The sequence below is a fragment of the Adiantum capillus-veneris genome, chromosome 21 (genome assembly GCF_014529385.1).
Source record: "Adiantum capillus-veneris isolate H3 chromosome 21, ASM1452938v2, whole genome shotgun sequence".
Lineage (NCBI taxonomy): Eukaryota > Viridiplantae > Streptophyta > Polypodiopsida > Polypodiales > Pteridaceae > Adiantum > Adiantum capillus-veneris.
The window spans coordinates 91958461-91973548 of NC_140951.1; the positions used below are offsets into that span (position 1 = coordinate 91958461).

Sequence of the window (15088 nt, forward strand, 5' to 3'; positions counted from 1 at the left end):
GCAAGCCTTTGCAATTGGCCTTAGCAATGTCCTAATCTTGCCTTTACAACAAACCACTTTTAGAGAACATCTCTACTATATGATGATTTCCTAAAACTCTCACTCTGCTCTAAAACTCTCTCTCTCTCTCTCTCTCTCTCTCTCTCTCTCTCTCTCTCTCTCTCTCTCTCTCATAGTTAGTTTATGGTGCAATAAGTTCCTGGTATGTTAGTGCTACAATTTCCAAGCTTGAGACTCAAAGTTGTCAACTGCAATGGTAGAAAATCTATTTGTATGCATGCATGAATGTACATTTTTATGCATGAATACTTTGATGTGCATGCGTAAAATGTCCACACACACACACACACACACACACACACACATTTTTTTGTAAATCTGCTTTGATTAATTTACAAGTGGGAAACCTCAAAGCGACGAAAACCCACGAAAAGAAAGGGATACAAAAAGCGGAGCACTATGAGGCTCCAAAGGCTAGAAACAGTCTCTCACACACACACACACACACACACACACACACACACACACCCCTTTTTTTTGTAAATCTTGATTGAATTTACAAGTGAGAAACCTCAAATGGGGGAGAACCCACAATAAAGAAGAGGTACAAAAGACGAAGCATCATAATGCTTCGAAAACTAGAAACAATCAAAGTAAATCCTATAAGCTTCAAGAGAAATGTCTCCCACATCATGAGCAAAGTGAAGTGCTTGTCCAAGTGAAAATTTGGAGTAAGGGAAAGGTTCAATTTACATGTCATGAAACATCCGAGAGTTACGTTGATGCCATATGGTCCACATAATGCAAACTCTGACCCAACTGAAGAAGACCTCAAACGCACAGAGTGTGGCGGCTAGAGGACTCCAAAAGTCCAGAATCGTGTGTGAAATATTTGGAGGGGAAATGAAGGCGTAGAGCAAAGGACTCGTGCCTGATGAAAGACCGGGAGGAGCGGCAATCCCAAAGCAAATGCGTCACAGTCTCGTCAGCCCCATGACATCGAACACAACGAGAGGAGGCGATGCGCTGCACATGCGACAAAGTACCAATCCACCATACATTGCCATAAGAAAATGCGCTCTTTGAGAGGTAGATGATTCTTTCAAATGCGAGACAACGTTCTTTGCCACCACAACTGAGACTTGGAGAGCGACCACAACTGATTTCCGTGTGACACAATCCATGCATTAGATTGCAGCAAAGCATAAACTGATCCCGCTGACATGCAATCCGACCTAGCATAGGCGAGATTCCAATCTGAAAGCTGGGAGTTCACAAGCAATGGAGGCAGTGGAGAAACACCAGCAAGAAACTGCTGAATTTGCTGCGACAAATGACGATAATGAGGTCCTAGCTCATAGCAAAAAGGGACAGTAGCAAAGGAGAGGACGTGCACGGTGTCATCCACCACTTGATCAACCTGGGATACCCCTTTTTGCGAAAGAAATATGCTTGTCGAGGAGAGCGCCGAACCGAAGTGAGAGAACAAAAATGCTCTCCAACCGGAGGGAATTACCTTGTGGGGACTGGCTACCATGCTAGGATTGAGGTGACAACTTTCCATCAAGCAACCACAGTGAAACGAAGGGACATCCCGGAATATGGCCATCAAGATGCCCAAAGATGACATCCCAATACGAGGGGCATCAGTGACCAAAGAAATTGCGCCGCAAAATCCAGAATTTTTGTATGCAGTCTGCCATGTCATGCTGTATAGTCTGCCACGTGTCACTGTCGTGTGTGTGTCCGGGGTCTGCTGCCACGTCACCAATTTGTAACATACCCCCCTCTTGAAAGCATTGTAGTCGTCCTCGATTACGCTTGCAAAACAGACAGAGGCCATAAATTGTCTTTGCAGACACTGACTGTTAGTATCGACGCACTAGGCACAACACATCTAGCACATGTACCAATCGACAATCACATCACAAGACATCACAGGACATCACAAGACATCACATGACAAATCACATTCAAAATCATTCCAAATCTCAAAGCATGATTAATCGACAACGTATTTAGCAATTGCATCTAGATCCAGTCGGGACCTCACAGATGCTTGATTAACTAATCCATATTGCAATCATGTCTATAGAGATTTATGAGACCGAAATGCTGCACTCATTTCGTCTGTCAGTTCTTGCACTTAAACAAGTCAAGTACAAATCAATTAGTATCATTTTCATATTCAGGAATTCCAGTTCATAAAGTCATTGATGTCCCTTTGGGTTTTAGGGATACTGCTGGGTTGACAGTAGACATCACATGACAAATCACATTCAAAATCATTCCAAATCTCAAAGCATGATTAATCAGCAACGTATTTAGCAATTGCATCTAGATCCAGTCGGGACCTCACAGATGCTTGATTAACTAATCCATATTGCAATCATGTCTATAGAGATTTATGAGACCGAAATGCTGCACTCATTTCGTTTGTCAGTTCCTGCACTTAAACAAGTCAAGTACAAATCAATTAGTATCATTTTCATATTCAGGAATTCCAGTTCATAAAGTTATATAGCAGAATACTGTCAACCCAGCAGTATCCCTCAAACCCAAAGGGACATCAATGACTCTATATCCAAAATCGGGGCAATCTGTTGACAAACGAGCGGAGTGACTCCCCTCTTGTGCAAACCCGTTGCACTAGATTTGCCCATGCTGAAATCGGGGTTCTATCGGAGTAGACTATGCTAAACTGAATGCTTCAAGGTAAAGTTCCACAATCTGAGGAGTATCTGCTAGGTCCTCCTCCATCCACTTTGCATCCAATGCGAGATAGTTCTTGAATTTAACCAAGAACCGCCCAATCACTTTACCTTTAATCTTTCTATCTTTATGTGCCAATATTTGTTCTGGAACGAGTATTTCCTCGCTTTCCTTCACTTCGGGTTGCTCGTCTGGCTCCCCATCATCGGGGCACATCGCCTTTAAAGGCTTCAAGAGACTCACATGAAAAGTATTGTGAATTCTCCAAGTATCGGGAAACTTCAGTCTAAAGGAGATGTAACAGACTTGGACACTCCAAGTCAAGATTCTACCGCAACACGACAGGAATTGAAAATTCACCTCAAAACAGTCGACAGTTCACAATTGATTCGACACGGCCCGGCGGAGTTCCGTGCCTAGAGATATTGGCCCCAAAGATTGGCGCTCCTTTCGGTATTGCTTTTTGTATTAATTTGTTGCACAAAGTACACAGGAGTGGTTGGGTCTCACTCTTAGACTCTGCGTCCAAATGCTCTGAGAAGTGGGAGCCCAACTACACTTATAAAGAGTCACAAGGGTTGCTAAAAGCAGAGCCCCAAAAGCTGAAAATCAAAAGCTCCATGAAAAATAAAGCAATATCTCTCAAGCCATTGCTTGATAGAAATTAAAGCAAGCCAGTTAAAGCTCCCTCTCTCTCTTGCTAAATCGTGTAGAATAAAGCAGGCCCAAAAGCTGGGAATTCCGCATGTTGTTGCCACGTGTCAGTTCTGTACAGGCTCCACGTTTTGTGCCGCAATCTGCAGAGATGTCTGTACAGTCATGCCACGTCAGCATTGCGTGAATTTTGGGAAGCTGTAGCAGCCACCCCGGGTAGGGGTGTGTGTGTATCATGGACAGCCACGTCACCAATTTGTGACATACCCCCCTCTTGAAAGCATTGTAATCGCCCTGAATCACGCCTGCAAAACAAACAGAAGCCATAAATTGTCTTAGCAGACACTGACTGTTAGTACCGATGCACTAGGAACACATCTAGCACATGTACCAATTGACAGGATATCACACGACATCACAGGACATCACTTGACGTCACAGAACATCACATGACAAATCAGATTCAAAATTCATTCGGATCTCAGACAAGTGTGTTATCGGCAACGTATTTAGCAATCGCATCTAGATCCACTCGGGACCTCACAGATGCCCGATTGACTAATCCTTATTGCAACCATGTCTATCGAGATCATCCAGACCAAAATGCTGCAGTCATTTCGTCTATCAGTTCCTGCACTTAAACAAGTCAAGTACAAATCAGTATCGGGAATTCCAGTTCATAAAGTTATACAGCAGAATACTGTCAACTCACAGTATCCCTGAAACTCAAAGAGACATCAGTGACTTTAATATAAAAAATCGAGGCAATCTGTTGACAAAGGAGTGGAGCGGCTCCCCTCTTGTGCATACCCACTGCACCAAATTCCGCCTAAGTTGAGTTCGGGGTTCCATTTAGAATAGACTATGCTAATCCAAATGCTTTAAGGTAAAGATTCACAATCTAAGGAGTATCTGCTAGGTCCTCCTCCTCCATCCACTTCGCATCCAATGCAGGATAGTTCTTGAATTTAACCAAGAACCGCCTTATCACTTTACCCTTAATCTTTCTGTCTTTATGTGCCAATATTTGTTCTAGAACAAGGATCTCCTCGTTTTCTTCCACTTGGGGTTTCTCATCAGGCTCCCCATCTTCAGGCACATCACCTTTAGAAGGCTTCAAGAGACTCACATGAAAAGCATTGTGAATTCTGCAAGTGTGGGGCAGCTTCAGTCTAAAGGAGACATCATTTATCTTTTTGAAAATCTGGAAAGGTCCGTAGTATCGCATACTAAGCTTTGGAAAAAGCCTCTCCTTTCCCTTTTTCTTTCTCAGGCGTGCCTTCTCAAAACGTAAGAGCACCCAATCGTTCTCCTTCAATTTCAAATCACGACGATGGCGATCTGCTGCCTTTTTTTGTCGTTCTTGAGATTTCTGCAAAGCCTCGCGGACCTTGGCAAAAGCCGTTTCCCAAGTTATGTGTGTCCTCGTCGGCTTCAAAAATCTTATCTTTTGTGCTTAGGAAGGGTGGAACCTTCGTAGCACCTTCAATAATCTCAAATGGCGCCTTCCCCGTCGAAGAGTGTATCGTGTTATTGTAGGCCAATTCCACCAAAGGTAAATACTTTTCCTATTGAGTCTTTTGATCCGAGATGTAAGATTTCAATAAATCTTGTACCACTAAATTGGCAATCTTTGATTCCGCAGCAGTCTGCGGGTGGAAAGATGAGCCAATGTTCTCCCAAATAGCCTTCCAAAACAAACTCGTGAATCTGGGTCCCTGCCGGAGACAATCATCTCAGGCATATGCCATGTAATCTGAAGATCTGGGCCACAAACAGTCTCGCTAAGTGATCCGGCTTCACGGTTTTCTTTACTGGAATGAAATGAGCTTGCTTTCTAAATCTGTCAATAACAGTCCAGATACCATCGTGACCACTTTGTGTTCTCGGGAGATTAAAAATGAAATCCATTGCAATACTTTCCCCTGGGCGGGTGGGTATTGGTAAAGGCTGTAACAATCCCTGTGCTTTATGCCTGTCAAACTTGACCTTCTGGCATACCAAGCAAGTGCGTACAAAATCGTCCACATCCTTCTTGAGTTCCGGCCAAAAGAAGTATCTCTCCACACCTTTCAAGGTAGTAGCTATGGCGTGGTGACCCGTAAAAGGTGGACAATGGCATTCGGTTAAAACATTTTCCCTCAACGGCTGTGTAACGCACAACATGGTTTTTCTCATCAAGTAGCCATCTGGAATGGAATATCCCGCTACTATCTCCCCATTCCGTATTCGAGTGAAAATATTTGCAAAATCTGTATCTGTGGCATACAGATCGACCTATCCTCGAAGCTCCTATGATGTATCGCGGAAATAGCCAGAACCAACGGCTTCTGGGACAAAGCATCTACCACCAAATTCTTCTGTTCCTGCACATGGACAATCTGAAAGTGAAACTGTGACAAGATGTTCGCCCACCGCATCTGCTTTCTTGATAGCTGCTTTTGTGACAAGAAGTAGCGTAAACTTTGGTGATCTGTGAAGAGCGTAAAATCGGCTACGAGTAGGTAATGTCGCTACTGAGTAAGAGCATGGATAACCGCCAAAAGCTCTTTCTGATATATCTGTGCCGTCAATTCCGGCCTTGAGAACAGTCGGCTCTCGTAGGCAATGACATGGCCTTGTTGCATTAAGACCGCACCCAGACTACGACCACAAGCACCACAATATACTTTTGCAAGTCTAACAAAGTCAAAACTGGTCCTGTAGTCAATTTCTCTTTCAATGTCTGAAAGACAGTCGCCTCTGTGGATCCCCACGAGAAAGGGACTCCTTTCTGTGTCAACATATGCAAAGGGGAAGCAACCTCTGCAAACTTTCTAATGAACCGCCTGTAGTACGACCACAAACCGAAGAAGTTTCTAACTTCATGGACATTCTTCAAATCGAGCCAATCACGGATAGTCTCTATCTTGGCCGGGTCCATATGCACTCCTGCTGCTGAGACAATGTGTCCCAAAAAGTGTATCTCGGGTAGGAAAAATTCACTTTTCTTTGCATTAATCACTAACTTATGATCTCGTAATGCCTGAAAGACCTGTAGCAGATGTTCTTTATGATCTGCCTCATCCTTGGAGAAAATAATGATGTCGTTAAAGAAAGTGCCAACAAATAGTGTGTACTCTCGAAAAATCCTGTCCATCATCCGGTTAAATGTCGCAGGAGCATTGGTTAGGCCAAAAGGCATCACCAAAAACTCAAATAACCCAAGAGTCGTCCGAAAAGCTGTCTTGTAGACATCTCCTTGTGCGATTCGGATTTGATGATATTCTCTCTTCAAATCGATCCTGCTAAAACACGAGGATCCCCGTAGTCGGTCAAGAATACCATCGATCCTACGAACTGGAAATCTGTTCTTGATGGTGAATTTGTTGAGAGCTGTATAATCGATGCACATTCTCCAAGATCCGTCTTTCTTCGAAACCAACAAAACTGGAGAGCAGTACGGTGAAGTACTAGGCTGGACAAGACCCTTTTCCAAGAGGTCTTTCACTTGGTTCATAATTTCTTCGTTCTGGGCTCAGCTCACACGATGGTGTGCTTCCAGGTATCAGATCAATGATATGATCCTCAGGACGAGCGGGTGGTAACTCGCCTGGCAGGCCCTCTGAAAAGCAATCGGCATGAGTGTGGAGAAAATCTTGGCGTTCTTTATCAAGTTCAAACATATTTGTCCTATTCTCATCATTTAACTCTTTCAAAAAGATAGAGTTAACAATCAGACTGGATTTCATTAATTTTGAAACGGCCGAAGCCGATACAATAGGGACAGACTCGCCCTTAAGTTTTACATCAAGTACAATGGTTCGGCCCTTCTCTGTATTCAAAGTCGCTTTTCTCACCCGATAGTTGACCATGGAGTTGTTCATTTGGTACCAAAGAATTCCCAAGAGGACATCACAACCTTCCAAGGGCATTATGTAGAAGTCCTCATGCCCCAAATACCCTTGATAATGCAACCGAAGTTTGCCAATGACAAGTGTATTGGCTACGTCCTTGCCGGGTGTCGCTAGAACTGCCTCTGCTAGTGGTCCCATCCGATCGGGTGCGATCTCGGGCCGCGCCGCCAATTTAGGTGAAATGAAGTTGTCCTTGGCTCCTCCATCAAAGAAACTCAGGGTTTCTTGGTCTTTTACTTTGCCCCAAGCTCGGCAGAGTTTTGTACTCTTGTCAATCGTGCTTGGGTCAGTACCCATGCAATCTTGAACCTGTCCTGCTTTCATCTTGCCTTTTCGTCCACGTTCCTCAGCTGCTTTCGAATCCTCAGGCCTGTCTTCATCCTTGTTTAGGGCACTTCGCGGAGATATGCCCCGTTTCCCCGCAGCCAAAGCACTTTCCCTCTTTGATGTAGAGAGCTCTCTCTCGAAGAGTGAGCTTGGGTCGTGCATCCTTTTCTTTCTTTTCTGGGTTGCTTTTCTTCTTTCTACTTTCATTATTCGAAGTCTGTTCTGTCCTTTGCGTTATGATTTCATATGTGGGGTAGGTCAAACTGCCTGAATGAATGGCAAAACCCCGTTTTGCACGACTCATCAGTTCCTGAATGGAATCTGACTGTTGCTCTAAGCAGTGATCTCGGATCTCTGTAGGAAGTCCCAAGGGAAACTGCTCAATCTGTTCTTTTTTTTTTTCGAGAAAAAGATCCTTCTATTAGTTAATGAAAACTGCCCATAGGCCTACAACCACCTTTGCAAGAGAGGGCTACAACAAACATGATGGGGAGACTCTCCCAATGAAAAAACAACATATATACAATGAGGCTAAATCAAGAGATGGGAGGAGGGAAGAGCCACACAGGTGGACGGTAGTGCCATCTGAGCACACCCTATCTGAGCACACCCTGGACTATGGTGTAGAAAGGCCCAAGGCGCCAGAGTCAAAGGAAAGCCTCGCGGTGCTCTCGCATGCGGTCGGAGCTGCCCTCTAGTCCCTCAAGCTGCCTCTGAGAGTATGGATCAGCTCTAGCCAAAAGTCACGAACAGTCTTTGCTAGTGGCACAGGGCGAGCCTCAAAGATGCGGAAACAGCGGACCCACCAGATGAACCAAAGTGTCAGGCCACTGATGAGCTCCCAACACTCCTCTCTCTCACTGCACCACTCTTGTGGAGTAAGCTCTGTATAGCAAGCTGGAGTGTAGGTTGCCCCTCCTGCATCACTATCATCCTGCTGGTGGAAGATAGCTCAAACTGAAGTGCCGGGCCCGTGAGGGTGGACCAAGCCGCTGCCCCCCAAGTGTATTGTCGAGCCGTGGAGAGAGCAGGTATCAGCCGAAGAACTCGTAGCCACACCTGCTGGGCCGAGGGACAGTCCCAAAGACAGTGACGCTGACTCTCCACCAAATGGTCACAAGCTTCACATGCGGTCGAGAGACCACTATGCACTAGCCAGCTCCCTACTGCTGTAGCTCTGTGTGTGACCAGCCACTGAAACAAGGTGACTCGCCTCGGCTGTCTGGAGTCCCACAACCTCTCCCAAAAGGTTTCCAAGAACTCGACTGTGAGACCCTCCTCCTGCCAACGACGTGCTGCAGCGGGGCGGGCCTCTCTCTGTGCTGCTAGAATATGACGTCCCAGTCGAACAGTGTACTGAAAGAACGGGACTCCTGGGTGGTCTGCAGAAGAGAAGGGGTCCCTCCATAGCCACTCACCAGGATCCCACTGTACTCGTGCCACTGGACAACACTCCCAAGCCCACAGCCTCCAGTGTCCAGTCTCAAGAGCTGCTGGGTCAGGGTCTATGACGCAGGTCCTCCCACAGATGCCCACGACTGGGATCCTCTGAAAACAGCACTCTGCTACCTGCGGGGCCTCTACTGCAACTCGTTGTAGTCGTCCCCCACCCTGAAGCTCGAAGAATAGGGCTGGGACAGTCTCTAAGCAGGCCCTGACTGAGATGAGAACCTCCAGTCGTGTGAAGGCTCCCATCCATCGGGGTGCTACTAGCTCGAGAGGCGTGAGCCACTCAGCTGGAACTGACTCTGAGATGTCCTGACACATGCTCTGCACCCCTCTCATGCCCTGTAGCTGGAGCCCTTGCACCTCCTCTTACAAACCTGTGAACTCTAGCCAGTCACCTAGAGAGCGCGCTGGACCTGTTGCCATGGGACCCCAGGAAACATGAGGCCGACTACCAACCAAGTGGCCTCTTTGAGTGCTAACCATGGGGTTCCAGACGAGGGGCTGATCCTACATAATGCCACACGCCTTCAAAATGCAAGCATAGATGATCACATTTGAAGAGTCATCTGACTCTGCATCTCATGCTAACCTTTGGAAAGAGCCGCTCCTTTCCCTTTTGCTTTCTCAGACGTGTCTTCTCAAAATGTAAGAGCACCCAATCGTCTTCTTTTAATTTCAGATCGCGACGGTGTCGATCTGCTGCTAAAGCCTCCCGGACCTTGGCAAAAGCAGTGTCCAAGTCCCTTATGTACCGATCGGCTTCAAAAATCTTATCTTTTGTGCTTAGGAAGGGTGGAACCTTCGGAGCAACTTCAATGATCTCAAATGGTGCCTTCCCCGTCGAAGAGTGGATTGTGTTATTGTAGGCAAATTCCACCAAGGGCAAAAACTTTTCCCCTTGAGTCTTCTGATCCTATGTAAGACTTCAATAAATCCAGTACGATTGAATTTGCAATCTCAGATTGCCCATCTGTCTACGGGTGGAAAGATGACGAGAACTCCAACCGTGTGCAAATGTTCTCCCAAATAGCCTTCCAAAACGAACTCGTGAATCGGATGGACAGTGGCATTCGGTTAGAACCTTTTCCTTCAATGGTTGTGTAACGCACAACATCGTTTTCTTCATCAAGTAGGCATCCCGTATGGAATATCCCGCTACTACCTCCCCATTCTGTATTCGACTGAATACATCAAAAAAATCTGGATCTATGGCGTACTGATCGACCATGTCCTCGAAGCTTCTATGGTGAATCGTGGAAATAGCCAAGGCTAACGGCTTTCTGGACAAAGCATCTCCCACCAAGGTCTTCTGTCCCTGCACATGGACAATCTGGAAGTGAAATTGTGACAAGATGTTAGCCCACCGCATCTGCTTTTCTGATAGCTGCTTTTGTGACAAGAAGTAGCGTAAACTGTGATGGTCAGTGAAGACCGTAAAATCGGCTCCGAATAGGTAATGTCACCATTGAATAAGAGCATGGATAACCGCCAAAAGCTCTTTCTCATAAATCTATGTTGTCAATTCCGGCCTTGAAAACAATCTGCTCTCATAGGCAATGACATGGCCTTCTTGCATTAAGACCGCACCCAGATCACGACCACTAGCATCACAATATACTTCGAATGACTTTTGTAAATCCGGCAAAGTCAAAACTGGTTGTGTAGTCAATTTTTCTTTCAAAGTCTGTTGAAAGGCAGTCACCTTTGTGGGTCCCCACGAGAAAGGGACTCATTTCTGTTTCAAGATATGCAAAGGGGAAGCAACCTCTGCACACTTTCTAATGAACCTCCGATAGTAAGAATAGAAGCCCAAGAAGCTTCTAACTTCATGGACATTCTTCAAATCGGGCCAATCATGTATAGTCTCAATCTTGGCCGGGTCCATCTTTACTCCTGCTGAGACGATGTGTCCCAAAAAGTGGATCTTTGATAAGAAAAATTCACTCTTCTTTGCATTGATCACCAACTTGTGATCTTGCAATGCCTGAAAGACCTGTAGCAGATGTTGTCTATGTTCTGCCTCATCCTTGGAGAAGACTATAATGTCATCAAAGAAAGTGCCAACAAAAGATCTGCCTCATCCTTGGAGAAGACTATAACGTCATCAAAGAAAGTGCCAACAAAAGATCTGTACTCTTTGAAAATCTTGTCCATCATTCGGTTAAAAGTTGCTGGAGCATTGGTAAGGCCAAAAGGCATCACCAAAAATTCATATAAACCGAAGCTCGTCCGAAAAGCTATCTTGTAGACGTCTCTCCGTGCGATTCGGATATGATGATATCCGCTTTTCAAATCGATCCTACTGAAACAAGAGGATCCGTGTAATCTGTCAAGAATATCATCGGTTCTCGGAATCGGAAATCTGTTCTTGACAGTGATTTTATTGAAAGCTCTATAATCAATGTACATTCTCCAAGATCCGTCTTTCTTTAAAACCAACAACACCGGAGAGCAATAAGATGAAGTACTCAGCTGGATAAGACCTTTTTCCAAGAGGTCTTTCACTTGGTTCATAATCTCTTCATTCTGGGCTCGGCTCACACGGTAAGGTGGTCGGTTCGATGGTGTGCTTCCAGGTATCAGATCAATAGTATGATCCTCAAGATGAGATGATGGCAACTCGCCTGACAGGCCCTCAGAAAAGCAATCGGCATGAGTGTGGAGAGAATCGTGGCATTCTTTATCAAGGTCAAAACATATGCGACCTTTAATCATTATTCAGTTCTCTCCAGAAAATCGAGTAAAGAAACTGAATTTCATCAAGTACAATCTCTTTGCCCTTCATTTGTAAGTCTTTTTCTCAGCCCGATAGTCAAGCACGGTGTTGTTCTTGTGGTACCAAGGGATTTCGAGGAGGACGTCACAACCTTTCGAAGGGCATTACATAGAAGTCCTCGTGCCCTAAATACCCCTGACATTGCAAAGGAAGTTTGCCAATGATGGGTGTAATGGCAACATCCCATTCGGGTGCCCCTAGAACTTCATCCGCCTGTGGCCTTAGCCTATCGGGTGTAATTCCAAGTCGAGCCGCCAATTCAACTGAAAAGAAGTTGGCCTTGGCTCCTCCATCAAAAAAAATGAGGGCTTCCTGATCTTTAACTTTGCCCTAAGTGCGGCAAAGTTTTTTACTTTCGTTCATCTAACTCGGTTCGGGCCCCACGCAAAGTGATACCAGTTCTGTTTTCATCTGCCTTTTTAGCCATGTTCCTCTGTTGCTCTAGAACTCTCTGGCCTGTCTTCAGTCTGTTCTTGCTGTGCCTATTTGGGGCACTTTGCGGAGATGTGTCCAAATTCCTCGCAACCAAAACACTTCCCCTCTTGGAGATAGATAGCCTTTTCTCTAAGAGTCAGTCGGGGATGTGTATCTTTCTTTTCTTTGTCATGTGAACTCTTTCTCTTTCTACTTTCATTGTGAGAGGTCTCTTGGTTCTCTGAGTCAAGATCTCATCAGTGGCAAGTCAAATTTCCCGCATGTATCGCAAACCCCGTTTCGCATGACCCATCAATTCTTGAATAGAATTCGACTTTTGTTCCAGGCAGTAGTCTCGGATCTCTGTAGAGAGTCCGCAGCAAAACCGCTCAATCTGTTCCTTAAAAGAGACCTTCATAAATGAAGAGGTTGGTAGAAAAGAGTTCCAAAATCTCTCGCAATAAGCGTCCAAAGAATCTCCCTTGGTCATCCAAAGATATCCCAAGCGGTTCGTATATCTCGTTCGTACTCTCGAGTCAACCAAGAAGAAAATAAAGAGCCTTTTGAATTTCAACCATGTAATTGGAGCTTCCTTCCTCAGAAGAAGAGTGGACAACCATGTTCGAGCATCTCGGAACCCAGAAACGGATTCAAATTTAATCGACTGTCCACCTCTAAATTCTTTTGTTTTCTTGCTCTTGTCTTCGAGGAAGTCATATTGGTTGGCTCTGTAGAAGTGCTTCTTTTCAAGAGTGCTTGTCCATTTCTTTCTGCGAGTACATGTTCCGCTTTTCTGCACTTGTCTGTCTTTTCGGCTTTCCTCCCTACCTGAGAGGAGAAGCGATGGCCACACGCCATCTTGAGTAAATCTTATCAATCGGGTAATTCTTTAGGTGTTTCGCCAATCTCGGGTCCCTGGAGTACTTAATCAATCTGTTCACACATATGCCAATTTGCAGTTGACGTTTGTACTCCTTTCTGTCAAACTTGTCCATTTTTTTTTTTTTGGGCCAAATCTTTATTCTTTCTTCAATTCTTGCGCCGGATTTTCAACTTTTCTTTGCCTTTCCACTGAGAAATGTCATCTCTGTCAGATTCTTCACGAGAACCCATGTGTAATCTGGGATTCCTTATGGCTTTATGGCCTGTAAGACAGAGCGATGAAGACGGGAGTGGGCCCGATGCGCGATGTATGAAGGGTGGGAGTGGCTAATAAGTCCAATTCAAAAGCAATTATCCCCAAAAGCACGCTTCCGTCTTCATCGCTCTGTCTTAAGGGCCATTAAGTCATGAGAGAACCACAGAGTGGGAGCCACCTTGAAATGCGAGCCACATACAATTTTCTGGTGGGGAGTTTGACAGAGCAGAGTACAAACGTCAAGTGCAGGTTGACACGTGTGTGAAGAGATTGGTCAAGTACTCCAGAGACCCGAAATTTGCGAAACATCTACAGAATTACCCGATTGATAAGATTCACTCGAGATGGCGTGAGGCCATTGATTCTCCTCTGGTCAGGAAGAAAACTGAGAGACAAGCGGAGTGCAAAAAAGTGGAAACTGTACTCGTAGAAAGAGCTGGACAGATCTCTTGACAAGAAGATGAACCAGATAATGAAAAGCTTGAAGCGCTCTCGGAAGAAGAAGAAATTGATGGATTTCCTTGGTTATTTGGGCCGGAGTCGACTTTTGAGGTGGCAAGCAGGTCCAAGAAGCGTGCTCCTTTCGAGGATGACACAGATTTTTCTTCGACTTCAGAGAGTTCCGACATTTCCTCATCCTCTAGTTCTAGTGAGGATGAGAAAAGGCGGAAGAAGCGGAGAGAAAGCAAAAACACCAAGGAAAACAAGCATGGGAGGCCATCGAGCAATTCAAACGAAGAAGAGCTTGTCCTCTTCTGGCAGTGAGCAGATAAGCAAGAAGACCAAGGAGTTCAAGGAAGGGGACCAGGCTGTCAGGTTTGAGACATTTTTAGGCTACTAGGACACCCATCGAGCCCTTGAATTTATACAGAAGTTTGACGTCTCTTTCTTTGGAGGTTGGTTCACGGAACACTCAAGGTGCGAAGGGCGGCATCTTACTTGAAAGGAATTGCACAGACATGGTGGTCTCCTCTGTTGTTACTTAGAGAAGCTCCTGCAACGTGGGTAAAGTTAAAAGAAAATTATCATGTCAACTTGGATATCAGACGAATATGAAAGAGATGTCATCATGGCTTGGCATCATTTGAGAATGACTAAGAAAGATGCATTGGATGACTACTGCTAGAGGTTTTGGGATACTTATTTGCCAATGTCTTCGTTTCGGAGGATTACTTTGAGGGACCAAATTGAGCGGTTTTGCTATGGTTTGCCAAAAGAGATTTGAGAGTATTGTCTAGAACAAAAGTCTGACTCTATTCAGACACTTATGGGACATGCTAAGCAAGTATTTGGGATGCATGCCGACTCATTGACTTATCTTACGGATAGGATAGTATCCACCTCACCAGGGCAAGAGTCTTCCAGTGAAAAGAATGAATCAGGGGAACCTGTAACAAACTTGGACACCCCAAGTCAAGATTCTACCATGACACAACAGTTCACAAAGACGACACGGCCCGGCGTAGTTCTGTGCCCAGAGGTATTGGCCCCAAGACTGGCGCCCCTTTCGGTATTTCTTTTTATATTAATCTGTGTTCAAAGTACAAGAGAGTAGGCAGGCCCTCACTCCTAGACTACGTCCAAGTGCTCTGAGTAATGAGGCCTAGCCCACTTATTTATTGGTACAAGGGATGCCCAAAAGCAGAGCCCCAAAATCCTTTAACTCAAAAGCAAAGTTCCCAAAAGCAATTCCTTAAAAATCTTTTACCCAAAGCCATCGTG

The 15088-nt window shown here is 45.2% G+C and overlaps 1 protein-coding gene across 2 annotated transcripts in view; it reads left to right on the forward strand.

The window, feature by feature from the left end:
- AMK2 (adenosine monophosphate kinase) overlaps nt 1-15088 on the forward strand; it is a 67347-nt gene that overhangs the window by 44491 nt on the left and 7768 nt on the right. The window lies entirely within an intron of this gene.